We start from the raw sequence: 12,572 nt of genomic DNA on the forward strand, positions 1-12,572 counted from the left end.
TTGGTTACTTTGTAAATGTCCTGACTTTTATAATCATGGTCAATTTCAACTGTGAAAAGCGGTAGTGGTGCTTTTGTGATGCGATGCCGTATGTTATGAATACTTAGTACTTTGTGTCCGTGATTTTCTATGGCAGCTTTTAATTCTTCAGTATGGACTGACAGATGCATACTTCTTAGAACTACTTTGAAACCTTTTTCTTCTTTACGCTGGTAGGTGTAGAATTGTGTCTTTTTTTCTTTCAGCGCATTTATTATCGGGAGATACTTTTCCGATGTTGTTGGTTGAATTTTAATTTTATCTTGCCCTATTACTTTTAGTGTAAAATTATTTTTGGCTATTGTGTTTAATAATTTTTCTAACAGTTGGATACCTTCTACGTTGTAAACAAAGATCGGGGAGAATTTGTTTATCGTTTTGTTTGCTTCGTTACTTCCTGATTTTTCATCTTCACTATGATTATTTTCTTTATCATTTTGTAGTATTTCAAATCTATTTCTTGTATTACTTAGCCAGTAGTCTAATTTTGCTTGTTTGATAGTTTGAATAATTTGTGTTTCATTGCTTGGACTGCTTCGATTGCTTGTACTTCTTTAAAGCAATTTTCCATTCTCCAGGTTTATCTTTATTGCTGGATGACGAATCATCACTTACTTTGTGACTATTTCGGCGGTCTTGTTTTGTGATTCTGTTTAAACGTGTTTCACCTTTAACTGTCACTTTACTTGATATGCTATTGCTATAACTATGACTTTTCCGGTAGAGCGCAGTTTTAACACGTCTACTCACCTCAAGGTTCAAACGCTAACTCGACTCACGATAATTCAAAGAAATTTGTGAATAGTAAGCACGACTCGGTTGGAGCACTAAAATCCTTTTTAGTTTGATCCTAGCACTCACGATAAATTCGAAGAAATGGCGAATGTTCAGCGCGACTCGATCGGAGTACTAAATTCCCGGCGTCGATGGATCCATACGCCGCGACGGCATTAGTCGCACTTCATAATTAATTTTAGTGAGTGGCACTTTGCCTACTTACAGATTCCGCTGAGGGACTCTACGAACGAAATTATAGCAGAAAAAACTGGCACACTTGCTTCCTTCTAATTTGGAGATCAGTGGCAAAATGGACAAGAAACGGCTTTTCGTGGTCAAAGATCATCTTTCCTCTCCTCTTTCCGAGAAGAAATCCTATTATTAGCCGATATGCTAATTCGGATATCGGTAGCGCCCTCCGAATATTTCATGATTGGTGAATATGTAAATTAGAAAAGTACAGCGCCCTCATTTTATCTCCTACTTTCATCGCTATTTACCCTCTCTCACCCTCCACTAAGTCAGCTAGCATTGATTGATGAGAAAGATCTACCCTACTCCTATTTATTTTTCGATGCGGATGGAAATCAAATTTAAATCTAATGCGCTTATTGGTCGTGACGTCACCAGTGAGTTTCGTCAGAGTTTCGAATTTCATCACTCAAGTTATTAATTTAATTTGTCAGATGGCTTGTCGCCTATTAATATATTCAAAGCGAGATATCGTCCCCCATACAAGTATTTTTAATTTTATATTTCAATATTTTACCTGTATAAATCATATCGCTGAATTATTTGTAGTGTGACGTGCGAATCGACCGTTGAGTTCGATCACCCTGTTCGCCTCTCTCTCTCTTCCGCATGCCTTCCCCTGAACCGCTGCCACATCGGTCTCGGTTGATTAAAACCGAGTATCGACGCACGATGTGGCTTTGTTGCAGGTTTGATTCCTGATCGGCGGAGATGCCTGGCGTTGGAGGGATGGTGCGAGAGCGGGGAACAGAGGAGGAGAGAGAGAAATAGTGTCGCCAGCATGAGTCGCACATGTGTGCGTAGCCGGCGGCGCTCGGCCGATTGGGTACGTATAGGGAGGGGTGCGTAAGACGTCGCGAAAAGCGCGAGATCGCGCAGTTAGTATGGCTTTGACCAGCAACTAATTTCGAGCCAGTTAAGCCACGCGACGAAAAGGTGTGTGACCAGTTAATTGCTACCGAGTGAACAGTATCGAAGAGGAAGACCAGCTGCATTTACATAGAGATCCACCTTCTGAGGACTACGTAGTTGGCCCAGCGGACGTGGACTTCCACAGCAGCACTCCCTCCTAAGGTAAGATACCCTTTTTCGTTTCTCGGTGCGCACCTCGATTTCTCTCTCTCTCTCTCTCTGAGCATCGTATCGCGGACGAGTGGCTGCGTGCGTGAATTCGCACCGCACTCATGGGGATTCGCGGGACAGTTGTAAGGCGATGTTCTGTTTCCTGTGAGTTAATTCGCACGGAACGGACTAGCCCGGACTTGGCCGACGCACACGTCAAACGCCACATGTACATTGCTGTTTCAATAAAATGTAAATAAATATCCGAAATGATGAGTTTCTTTGTGCAACCTGTCTCTCTCGTAACTAGGTAAATCGCGATTATCGACACTACCGGATGACATAAGCCCTCGTTAAGCTTCCGCGACGAAGCGAATACGCCTTCCGAGCCTTCCCCCTTAAAATAATTTGTGACGCGACGTTGTTCGGGCTTATTTCCCATGCGGAATTCAAAATTATTAACGTACGTGGTACAGTAGTAATAACATAATTGTAAATCGGTCTTATTTTCGTAGCGCCCTCATCATCGCATATATATTTGAATCTGTAGAACACTTATTTTAGTTCACTCGCTTCATATGGTCTGTCTCCCTCGCTCATGTTTAGTCTGTCTCGCTCGCTTTTGTTGAGTTAGTTTGTTTTGCTCGCTCTCATTAAGTCTGTACCGCTCTTCAAGATAGCCGCCTTCGCTCCCGCGTGTCGACCTCGCGCTCTGTTGCTGGTCTTCGAAGCGCCTCCTGCAGCGCTCTCCATCAGTTGTGTGATACTCGTGTGTGTCCAGGTATTGTGTGTGTGTTTCCGGGTGTTAGCAGTGATCAGCCGCAGTGTCAGTGTGTGTGGCGCTCAGGATCTCGCCGATGATGCGCAGCAGCTTGACACAGCTGATTACCGGCTGCCGCTTCATCGACGATTTTCTGGTCGTCCCAGGTGTGTCAGCTTCTTCAAAGTGTCTGTGTTAGTGCCTGGATGTGTAACGTGTCCGCGGGATTTGCTAACATGCATTTCCGTAGCATTCCCCAGTTAAGTCTCCCGTGTTTTTTCTCCAGCCGGCAACACGTGATCGGGAGTGTGTGTGTGTGCGTGCGCTCTCTTTTTCTTGTCGTGCGCTCCATTTTTCACTCATCCGTCGGATCGCGTTTTCCAACTTGTTACATCATTTTCTCAGGTTTGGGTGGACGGATATGGAAAATAATAAGTGTTCGAATTAGGGCGCGCATGGATTATAATTATACGGCTGGTTACGGAGCAGCAAGGGATGGGGGTGGCATTCCTAAGATGTTGCAAATAATGCAACATTCTCAGACAAAACCTTGTAATTTACCGTATTACAAATGTAGTAATGATTAGTGATTCTACGAATGATAACAGTCCAAAAAAATAAAGTTGTCAGTCCCAAAAACGTGAGCACGATACTTATGTTTTTGCGGGGTCAGTTTGGCCCCATCAGATATTTTTCAAGATTAGTTGAAGGACAAATCATCAAAATTTATAAAAAGTTAACTAAAAGTTTGGTACGAGGGGGGGGGGGGGGGTCAATAAGTCTTTACAAAATCCAAGAGATAGCGCTCGTCACGCTTAAATTATGTTTTTGGCTAGCAATACTGTTAACTAGATATCGTCGTTTTTTTGTAAGCGTTGGTTGAACAAAAAGTTGTTGGTTTATTTGAAAAATGGAACAGAGTTTCGAGCGGTGATAAAACATTTTTATTTGAAAGGCCTTACACCAAAAGAAATCACGGTTGAGTTGAACGCTGTTCATGACAAGTCTGCCCCTGTGTTTAACACTGTTTTTAACTAGGTAAATGAATTTAAACGCGGCCGTACAACAACAAAAAATGAACCTCGTTCAGAACGCCCCGTAGAAGTGAGTACGCCCGAAATGGTCAACAAAATCCACGATATGATGTTGAGTGATAGAAAATTAAAATTGCGAGAATTAGTTGAGGCCACAGGGGTATCAAAGGGTACAATCATTTCAATTTTGCATTAAAAATTGGGGATGAAAAAAATATTAGCAAGATGGGTGCCACGTTTGCTCACTGTTGAAAGCAAACGAAACCGCATAGTCACCTCTGAGGCTCTTTTGGCACGCATACGTCGTAATCCGGAAGACTTGGCGTTGACTCGTAACTGTAGACGAAACATGGGTACACCACTACACTCGTGAAACCAAAGAATAGTCCAAACAATGAATTACCGCAGGAGAACCAGCCCCAAAGAAGGCAAAGACAGTAAAATCAGCTGGCAAGATTATGGCCACGGTTTTCTGGGATGCGTATGGAATCATCTACATCGACTACTTGGAAAAGGGCCAGACGATCACTGGACATCATTATGCGTCATTATTAGGTTAGCTGAAAGAAAAAATCAGAGAAAAACGTCCTCACTTGAACAAAACAAAATGCCTTTTTCTCCAAGACAATGCTCAAGTACACACGTTTGCAGTTTCGATGGCAAAAATTAACGATTTAAAGTTTGAATTAATTGACCATCCACCATATTCGCCTGATTTGGCTCCCAGTGACTTTTTCTCATTTCCTAACCTCAAAAAATGGCTTGCCGGACAACGATTCACGTCGAATGAAGAAGTCATCGCCGAAACAAATGCCTATTTTGAGGGTTTTCAGAAATCGTATTTTTCTGATGGCTTAAAAAAACTCGAAGGCCGTTTAATAAAATGTATCGACTTTCAAGTAGATTATGTTGAAAAATAAAAAAAAATAACATACGCAAAAATTTTTTTTCTTTCTTTTTGTAAAGATTTATTGACCCCCCCACGTATCTTTTGTCGGTCGCTGATTCCAAATTAAGCGTCGGTATTATCCTATAAGGTTATAGTTAAGGTCAGTTCAAAATCAGTCCAAGGTTATGGACATAAAATTGGGGGCAAAATAACACTAAACCCATATCCATTCGTACCAAGTATAAGATTCCTCGTTGTATTAGAAATATTAATCAAAATATTAAAGTAATTGTTTGGCATAGATATGAAAATGGACGAATTGTTGGATTATAAATTTATAAAAGTGATAAAATTGAAGTAAAAATAAATATTTCTACGATATTAAAAAACCTTGTGAAACAGAAGATTGTTATTTTTAAAATATTAATCTGCATGGGTTAAATAGTACATACAGTCATAAATTAATTAAAAGTGTCACGAAACCTATATAAGATCATTGCCAATTCATGGAAGAGAAGATTCACTGAATATCTATGCAGGTGAAAGTATAGATATTGAACAAAATTTAGAAAGACTTGATAAAGATGAAATCTTAGAAGGAGAAAAAGAAAAAACATTTTAAAAAGACGTTAGATTGCAGAAAAAGAAAAATCGCTTGATGATGGCAGTGATATTGCTAGAATAGTGATATAAGTGTTGAGGAATACATACCCTTACGATGCAAAGAACAAGAAGGTCTCCTTACACAAAAAAAGTAAATGATCTCATACGCGATTTAGGTCTACCAAAGGATAGGGCAGATTATTTAGCTTCATGGTTGAAACAAAATATTAATGAAGCTGGAAAAATTAAAGTTTCTTATTACTGAGACAGAGATGAAGAATATCGTGATTATTACGCTAATGATGAAGAATTTTTCTTAGTATACTGTAAAGATATAGTTGGATTGATGAATCGCTTTAAACAGGGATGTTAGAACTCCAACGAATGGAAATTGTTCATCGATTTTCAAAGGAAAGTTTATAAGTTGTTATTTTACACAATACAAATGTTTATAAATACAGCTGTTCTTATCGGATATTTGGTAATATTGGATGAAGAGTACCGTAATGTGAAAGTAATATTAAACTGAATAAAATACGATGATCATAAATGGCAAATATATGACGATTTGAAAATCCTAACAATACTTCTAGGACAATAATTAGAATTCACGAAATATCCTTGCTATTTATGTAAATAGAATAGCAGGGATAGCAAGAATCATTACATAAAGAGTGTCTGGTCTTAAAGAAAAACGTTCGAACCGGATTCTAAGATTATAACAGAAAAGCCACTGGTTGATCTATCTAAAATTCTAATACCACTTCTGCATATTAAATTAGGACTATGAAACAATGGGTAAAATCTTTGGACAAAGATGGTAGCTGCTTCAAGTATCTGTAAAATCAATTTCCCAAATTAAATGATGCTAAAGTAAATGAAGAATTTTTCGATAATCCTCAAATTCGTGGGATGAAAGATGATGAAATTTTTTTATGAAAATGAATCATACAGAGAAAGAAGCATGGTTTTGTTTCTAGGACGTTATTGAAAATTTGCTTGAAAACCATAAGTCTAAATTATTAACAATAGTAAAATTATACTTTTCATATACCTATATAGATGAGTTTCCAGAAAATGTAGGTGATTATAGCGAAGAACAGGGAAAGAGATTTCACTAAGATATCGCAGAAATGGAGAGCAGGTATCAATAAAGATGGGACATGAATATGTTAGTAGATTATTGTTGGTCGTTGAAAAGAGATCTACCATCAATATCGAAGAAATAAAAGCGTAGATCGTTTGACAATAAAATAGTTCATTAACTTAAAAAGAATAATGCGCTTAAATTTTTCTAGGTATTTTATTGAATTGCACATACTTCAAACAAATTTAAATGTAGCTAGCTATGATCTTGAACTGACATTAAACTGATCTTAAATATAACCTTAATGGATAATACAGATGCTTAATTTGAAATGGACGACCGAAAAAATCCAAGATTTTAGTAGTCTATTTTTTCTAAATTTTGATGATTTGACCGTCAACTGACATTGAAAATGATTTGATGGGACGTAACTGACCCCAGATTCGGATTCAGAGACCCTAAAAACATATAAGTATCATGGTCACGTTTCTGAAATTGACAACTATTTTTTTGTAGCACTGTGCAATTCGCGAAAAGTTGAAGTTGGTAAACAGATCAACCTAATTATATATAATGTAATAACCAATTATCAGCGAGTGTGAAAACGTTGTATATATTAATTGCGAGTATACAGGGTGTCAATTAAGTCCCGGGACGCCTGAATATTTTCTGAAGTACTTCAGTTCTGAAAAAGGTCAAGGTCATTCCTTTAGTAACTTTCAACGCGGAATCCGATGGTGACCTTGGATTTGACCTTAAGATTGACCTTCAAGGTTATTTCAGGGTAAACTTTGTTTTTTGAAATGGGAACCCCTATTTTTGACTCCGGATTCGGAAAGAGCGGGAAATTTTACGTCCAAAACGGTATTTTAAAATTTTTTTTCATGGCCTTGAGAAGGTCGATTTAAGGTCAAATGTTTGAAAAACCGCCTAAAAGCGTTTTTTTAATTTTTAAGATATCGAAAAATGACCTCTACAAAATTTGTTCAGAACAGAGTGGGCCACCCAATGCACCAAAAACCTTTGACCTTTAACCTCATTTTGAAGGTCATTTCAAGGTCGAAGTGTTTTTTGTAATGGAAACCCCTCTTTTTGACCCCGGATACGCACATAGCGCGAAATCCGACGTTTGGATAAGGTATTGTGTTGAGTTTCGCGCTATGTGCGAATCCGGGGTCAAAAAGAGGGGTTTCCATTACAAAAAACACTTCGACCTTGAAATGACCTTCAAAATGAAGTTAAAGGTCAAAGGTTTTTGGTGCATTGGGTGGCCCACTCTGTTCTGAACAAATTTTGTAGAGGTCATTTTTCGATATCTTAAAAATTAAAAAAACGCTTTTAGGCGGTTTTTCAAACATTTGACCTTAAATCGACCTTCTCAAGGCCATGAAAAAAAATTTTAAAATACCGTTTTGGACGTAAAATTTCCCGCTCTTTCCGAATCCGGAGTCAAAAATAGGGGTTCCCATTTCAAAAAACAAAGTTTACCCTGAAATAACCTTGAAGGTCAATCTTAAGGTCAAATCCAAGGTCACCATCGGATTCCGCGTTGAAAGTTACTAAAGGAATGACCTTGACCTTTTTCAGAACTGAAGTACTTCAGAAAATATTCAGGCGTCCCGGGACTTAATTGACACCCTGTATAATTTATCCATGAGTGATAGCCTTGATTTGCAAAGACCAGTTAAATATAGATAGTCTAATTGCAATTGTAACTCAAAGTGGTTTCAATGTTAAAGAAAAAGTGAGCATGTGTGAAATTGAGTCGGAAATGTCTTTTTGTAGTGATCAATTGAATACTTCAGAAAATACTTGTCGTGTGAAACTAAATTCTGATATTCAAAATAATCATGTTTTAAAATCTAAAATTACTACTGTTGATCTTACGACGTTCAACTAGAGTGATTGAAGCTAGAAAGGTTCTTAATTTATAACAAATTATGTCTTGTCTAAAGGCAAAGAAATACATTATATATAATTCCAGAGTTCATAACAATTGAATATCCTGATGCTCTTTTATCAATTTTACATATAGCGTTTTCGAATTCAATTAATTTCCAGGTAAACCAGGTTGTTCATAATTAAAAATAAATTACATGATCAATTTCAATCGTTGTTTATATATTACATACTACAAAGCTCATCTTTTTGATATTCCATTTTGATATATATTATTAACGATGACACAATATCAAACAACGCAATTGCTGGAGTCATTTATTAACTTTTTTATAATTTTACAATCTCTTTTCCATATACTATGACGGTAAACGTCAAATTAGCGCTAATTGCCTAACCTAGTGGCTGCCTGCGGGGGCAGCACTTACCGGTAGACGAAAAATGTAACGACGGAATTCGGCACGCGAGCAGACGGAACGCGCGCGATGGAAAACGAACCAGAGAGTGAAGAATCAGCTACCGATACGGAGGCCACGGAAATTGAGACCGACGAGCTAATTACCTGTGCGCACGAGAGAGATCGAGAGGCCGTCGTTACAGATCTACACGGAGCGCAGACCTGAGCCAGAAAAAGCAGGATCGTTACCTGCGGAATCCAGAGTGTGTGTGTGTGAGGTTTCGCCATCGAGGGCGAAACCGTGTGCGCGCGAACTCGCGATCCGCGGCATAGAACAGACAGACTTTTCCGTAGTGAGAGTGCGAATTGTTCCCTTCGTCTTCGTACGTCTGCAAAACAAAGGTAAGCTGGCCAGCTTAATCTCGCGACCGCGATTGCATGCATGATAACTAATTTTCCGTACTCGAAGCGAAGCGTGCATGTAATAGCTCTGCTAACAAAGAGCGGTGAGCGATCCGACGCTGTATGTTGTCCTCGTGCGAGTGCCACTGTAAACATAAACACGCGGGCCAATTCTAGTGTAGCATTCAGAGAGGATAATAAAGAGTTTTCGTCCGTGATATTAACCAGTACTTTTGACGTGCTTATTCCGTATTGATTTCACTCCTGTAGATTTGTTGGTTGACTGACACCCGTTTCCTCTTACTCTCCGACTTTCGTATTTGATATAGGTGATTACACGCACCCATCTACGCTATCGTCCGAATAAAAATAATTAAACGATAAGCAACCCTGTTACAATACATATTTTTAGTTGTTCTCTTATTTCATTTATATTTGTTCGAAAATTACTAATTATATTCGTTAGTACAGTCCCATCAGTTCCACCAGTTTTTCGTAGCGTTCATAAGTTTAGAGCATCGTTATATTGGTAAAGATGGACGATTATAAATTTTTTTGTTATCTACGTCATATTCGTTGTCTTTGATAATTTTATAACCAATACTTAGTAGACCACGACAGCACTCATTCCATTTACGCTCAAACATGTCAGCGCTCATGATAGTACTCAAATATAACAGTTTCATTCTTTTTTTATATACTTTAAAAACTTATGATGTCACTTTTGAGTAAACTCTAACTTATTGAATTTTTCTGCAGTTGAGTTGTTATAGTTTTGTAAGCATTAATTTCGGCTTCAATCAATTGAGCAAATAAATCGAAATTTATAGTCCTGCTGTTAAGAGAAAGCTCTTGCAATTCTGTAGAAAATGATCTATCGTGCAATTGAATATATTTATTATTTTCTCAGATATTTCAGTTAGTTAAGTAGTAGGTGGTTAAAGTACGGGGTTCTAACTTTTTTAACTGAATTTGATAACTCTAATTAATTTGGTATCTGATTTTCTACAAAACAGATATTTCATTAAGCTAGATCTTGCTATATGATTTGTAGTAATAGTTTTAGTTTTATTAGTAGTTACCTATACAAACTTCTTCAATAGATTAACCACAGGCTTACAAATGGTTTATACACAGCTGTAACAACGCTACTGTCGTTTATTTAAAAAAAATTTTAAATAATTAAAACAAAGATAGCCACAATTGAAGGTATTGAAATCTTTGTATCTGACGTAATTATACTTAATTCTACGGATTCTAATATAAAACAACAAATTTATTGCTGGCTGAAGATCGTGAAAACTATCAAAAGATATATATGGCCCATTCTCGCTTACGGCGAATGCCTCCAGACCTATATGTCATCGATTTTCATGAAACTTGGTAGGATGATTGTTTATATGAAGAACAATATCCGTACAAATTTTTAGGTCAATATATTAATTATTTAAAAAGTTATTAACAATTAAAAAATTTCAACGAATTTTTTTTTTCTATTCATATCTTGCTAACCGCAAAAGCCATCGACACGAATGTTTTTTTAAAATACGCACAAAACTACATACTTTTAAGATAATAATATAGAAAACCATTTTTTATATTTTTTCAAATGTAATTAACTTTTGAATATAAAAAAAAATTTTTTTTCAATGACGGTAGTCTTGGATTTCAAAAATTCTTTTTCCATTATATTCCTTGGCCCTTTTTCTATGAAAAACCGTTTTAATATTTTTGTAATCGGTACTTCCAGCCTCGTAATAAACAATAAACTAGTGACGGCGCCGACGCTCGAGCGGCACACTAACCGATTGTAGCTTTCTTATTGTATTTGTATTTTTTTTACTACAATTTGGTCTTTATTACCTCTATTTTATTATACTATTGTTAACCTAATATCAAATTCAGCTTTTATATTAATAATGAAAATGGGGAAAGCTCTAAATAAAATATTCACTTTAATTTTTGTTTTATTTTGAATAAATACATTTGTACGTTTATTATAGATATAACAATGGAATTATAATTAAATAACTACAACACGTTCTGTACAATAAATTCATTAGAATATGATACTTTCTTAATTTTTATCTGTTTTTCATTAAGCGGAATAAAAGCATGATACATTTGTGTTCCACTAATAGTCTTAGCTTTTGCGAAATCTAGTTTTAGTTCTTCTGTTATTTTTGCGTGCTCTTCGTTTGTACAATACGCAAAAGTCATATTCGGTAATGCTGACACTACCCACTCGTACAATTCTACAGCATTGCTTATATATTTGCCTCTTAAACTAGCTCGGCGGGCTAATCTTTTCACAGTTCCGCCTACTCCATCACACGGACTTTTTCCGTGGTAACTTGCAAAAAAGTGCCAATCTGCATGGATACAATACTTTTGATGATGATGGGCTAAATTAAAAAAATTGTATCGATTCTTGTACTGACTCGCAGCTCCATCAGACACATAAAAAATTTTGTGTACATTGTAGTTCTTACTTTTGATATAATTAATAAGTTTTTCTTGAAACAACGACACTGCTTGTACGTTGTGTTGAAGATTTTCGGAAATTATCACAAATGATTCCTTCTCTACCTTACCATTTACTTTTCTATAAATAAAAAATGGATGTACTGTTACTTGAGTGTAACGCCAGTGAGCAGCTTGGACTTCATCTTGATGGGTGCAAACATAATTTTCTGCAAAGTCTGACATCACAACTATTTCATCTTCACTCTAATTTTCTATTGTTTTTCTTACAAAGTCACCCTGACTTTTAGCGATATAATTATGCAGTCTAAACTCTTTCATAAATTTTTGTCGGAAATGTTGAATGAATTCATTTTTTGTATATTGCACATCAATTAATTGACATCTATTGTCAGTAGTAGCCCATTGCTTAAATTCAAGTGTCTCTATTGAATGTGATTGAAGTACATTGAGGATCTTACATAGTATATTATTTACACCAGGGCAGTCAAAACATTCATCATAGTGACATGCTTCCGTTGTCTCTGAACATAATGCTTCATCTAAAATTTGTCGATAATTGAAAGGAATGTGGTCTTGCAATTTGAATTTTCTACATATTTTAAGTATAGGTTCTAGTAGCAGTTTAATATTTTGATGACTGATGCAAACACAAACATTATGAAAACGTTTTGATTCGTCTACTAAAATACATTGCGGAGGGCGATATCGACAAAATGTAGAAAACCCAAGGAACTTACCGTATTCCTCAGTAAAAAGAGCAAAAATTTCTTTCATACTGTGTAGCAGTAAACGTTTTTGGAGCTTTTCTGATGACTGTCCTAGTTTTACAGTTTTGGTATCCCTCATACCAGGACATTCTCTTCTTATTTCAAAATTGAAGAAAA

The 12,572-nt window shown here is 36.6% G+C and overlaps 1 protein-coding gene across 2 annotated transcripts in view; it reads right to left on the reverse strand.

Annotated features, from left to right (window-relative positions):
- The window catches only part of LOC131666700 (S-phase kinase-associated protein 1), a 397,249-nt gene that overhangs the window by 39,427 nt on the left and 345,250 nt on the right, over nucleotides 1-12,572 (reverse strand). The window lies entirely within an intron of this gene.

The sequence above is a fragment of the Phymastichus coffea genome, unplaced genomic scaffold (genome assembly GCF_024137745.1).
Source record: "Phymastichus coffea isolate CEN01 unplaced genomic scaffold, Cenicafe_Pcof_1.1 PCOF00004, whole genome shotgun sequence".
In the NCBI taxonomy this organism is placed as follows: Eukaryota; Metazoa; Arthropoda; class Insecta; order Hymenoptera; family Eulophidae; genus Phymastichus; species Phymastichus coffea.